This window comes from Dioscorea cayenensis, chromosome 9 (genome assembly GCF_009730915.1).
Source record: "Dioscorea cayenensis subsp. rotundata cultivar TDr96_F1 chromosome 9, TDr96_F1_v2_PseudoChromosome.rev07_lg8_w22 25.fasta, whole genome shotgun sequence".
NCBI lineage: Eukaryota > Viridiplantae > Streptophyta > Magnoliopsida > Dioscoreales > Dioscoreaceae > Dioscorea > Dioscorea cayenensis.
The window spans coordinates 3,297,915-3,300,994 of record NC_052479.1 but is presented as its reverse complement, the minus strand read 5'-3'; the positions used below and the strand labels follow the sequence as shown (position 1 = coordinate 3,300,994).

The window sequence follows — 3,080 nt, the reverse complement described above, 5'->3', positions numbered from 1 at the left end:
CTTCTGCCGCCGTCACCACCCTGGCAGAACCTAAGAAGCCTCGTTGCTTGTTCTCTTCTCCGATCCCAGATCTCGATCCCCATCCCGAGGCAATGAGAAGATCAATGGCGAGAGACAACATTCAGCGCCTGTTTGGATGCAAGATAAAAAAATATGGCATAATTTTATTATGCAGGAATTGCAAGTAATTATTACAGAAATTATGTCATATTTTATTCCTATAGAATGGGTGTTTGGGTAACAAAATAAAAAAAATATTACAAAAATTATCACATATTTTTTTCTTACATAATGAGTATTTGTTTTGCATAATAAATAATTACTACATAATAAATATACCCGTTGGGTTATAACCGTTGGTAATTAAAATTTGAAAAATAGCCATTAAAATATAGCCGTTGTAAATATAGTCGTTATAATTATAGCGTTATTATTTGTCTTTATTTATACACAACATGACTCCTTTGCATTATACACATAACTAAAAAAATTCATAGTTGTAACCATTGTTCCACCATGGATTCCTTAAATTTTTGGAGGGAAAAAAATGAAGAAGATGATCTACTCATGCTTAGCAATTGGTCAAGAGAATGTCTAGCACCTTCCAGAAATGTAGAACATCACACATCCATCCTTACAGGTGATGCATATGTACAAGAAATTCTTCAAGGTCATGAGGAACGTTGCAAAAGAGAATTTCGTATGGAGCCTTATATATTTCAAGCACTGGTTGATCATTTAAGAGAAAAATCTCTCCTCTGCAACTCAAAACGGACAACAGTCGAGGAGCAACTAGCAATGTTCATGTACACTCTAGCTCAAGATTCCCATGACAACTTTAACAACAAAAGTATATTTAACAAGTTCAAGATTACAAGTTCATAATCAAACCAAGTTCATGGGAAAAAAATTTGTGCTTATGAAAACATTCAAGTTCAAGATAACAAGTTCATAATCATCTTCTACTCAATTTTAGAGAACATCATTTTGAGCCATGGCACTTTATGATCTTCCTGAAGACATAAGAAGAGTTCACGATAACTCTTATCTTTAATGAAAATTTGGGTAGCTTTGAACATTTCTTCTTCAGTGAAAATGCCACTCATTTCATTGAACACCTTCATGCAATCTTCTATTGTGTGTTTTTCCACTACTTGATGGCCCTTGAGAACTTCGAGATATTCTTTGTTCTCGAGCTCTCGAAATGCAATGTATTTGTCCATATTGAATGATGAATCTTGCGGCTTTTTCCCTTTTCGCTCCCTTTTTCTTCTGTGTCCATCTTGATCTCTTAGTCCCCGAAGAATTTCATTGCTTGAACTTTGAGTTTGAGGATTCCGTGGTTGAGAACTAGGCAGTTCCACTTGCATGATATCATCATCCTCAGTCTCGTGTGTAGGTGATTGTTGCCTTGAATCGTATGAAGTAAAAACACTTGGACTTGGGGTGTGCACTGGTGATTGGGAGTTATCTTCATAATCTTCTATACCACGAGACGGTTTGCCTTCAGCATATCTCCCTACATTTTAAATATATAATATGTTAGTGAAATACAAGTTTATAAATTTAAAATATTAGAAAATATATCCTTACCCTCATAAACCTCCTGCAATGCCATAAAATATGGAAACGGTCTAGTATGCCACTTCCTTGCATCTCTATTCCTCTGTTTGATTTTTTTTCAAATTAGATGGTTGTAATTAATGAAACCAGTCATTATGTACGTACATACCTCTAGTAGTGGTGCCCAAACATCATCAGGAGCTGACACAATATGTCTTTCATAATCCCATCCAAAGCCACTTAATTCAGAAAACCCTTTTAGAAGCTTGTAGGTTTTTTTCAACTCTTGCTCTAATGCTTTGACTTGGCTTGTGGTGATACTTGGATTGGAAAACTTGGTTATCATGTCGCGTACCATCTTGTTCCATGCTTCTTTGGTCCATCCTTTTTGTGAACGGTACGCAGGAGTATTATACTCACCTAATAACTTTACTAGGTGAGCCTTGTGAATTTCATTCCACTTTGCCCTAGCTTCATGTCTTCCTTCACTTGCCACACCATCACTTGCCATAACTGATCAAGCACTGTAAAATATGTGCAAAGTAAAACTTTCAACATTGATGTTTAGACAAGGCTAAAACATTTGTACTTTAAATCAGTGGAGAATTGTCTTGTGGTTTTAGCAATTCAAATATTTACTAATATTTGCAAATCTAATATTTGAAAATGAAATGTGAAATTGCATATGATAAGTCATTTCTATTGTTTCATTTTGTTTTCCTCTATCTACAATTAGCCAAAGCACATTCTTGTCCTGCTATTTCCAAGGCAAATGAATATGAAAATTAAATCAACTCAATCTAGAAATTCCATGCTTTTTGAATTATATAGTTTTGAATAATTCAAAAATTATCATGGTCATGTCTTTCACTTTCCAAAGCTAGATTGATATTGGCAATAGAAGATAACATTAGGTATATAATGCTATATTAAATCTCATTTGTGTTATTCTTGATGATGAATATTGTAGCTGACTTCAAATTAAAACCTATTAAATAATGGTCAAAATACTAAAAATACATTACTTTCTAGCTAGATGACAAAAAAAATTATTTGATACGCTAGAGAGGAGGCACTAATAATGAAGTAACCAAAAAGGGTCAGACATCCTGGGCATGAAAGTTTAGTGGCAAAGAACAAATAAATTTCCCATGACCAGCAAAAGTTTATATATTTCACATGTATCCACTAATGTGTCACTACATAAAAGGCAATCAGGAAGCCTTAACATAATACATCAATCTTGCTAACTTTGAGTCTTGTCCAATTATTTATAGTTCTTAGCACACAACTTAAGCCACAAAAAAGTATGACATTCCACATGTTTAATGAATGTGAGTTCAGCAACCGGATTTTTAAAAGAACAGGTATATCAATACAGTCATATTTATTATATAGTTAATAGTTGATACTTATCATTTGACAGCTAAATTAATGAACTAATGAAGAAAGCTCTAATAGAAAGTAAAGAGTAGCAAAATATACTATTTCCAGCAGGACAGTTACCAAGACACAGT

The 3,080-nt window shown here is 33.8% G+C and overlaps 1 long non-coding RNA gene across 1 annotated transcript; it reads right to left on the bottom strand.

The window, feature by feature from the left end:
* Positions 1 to 1,498: 1,498 nt before the first annotated feature.
* LOC120269410 lies at positions 1,499 to 1,762 on the bottom strand. Its single transcript, XR_005539156.1, has 3 exons — positions 1,733 to 1,762; positions 1,594 to 1,666; positions 1,499 to 1,519 (listed from the first exon to the last, which is right to left on the bottom strand). It is a non-coding gene; the product is annotated as an uncharacterized LOC120269410 (long non-coding RNA).
* Between the last annotated feature and the right edge of the window lie 1,318 nt (positions 1,763 to 3,080).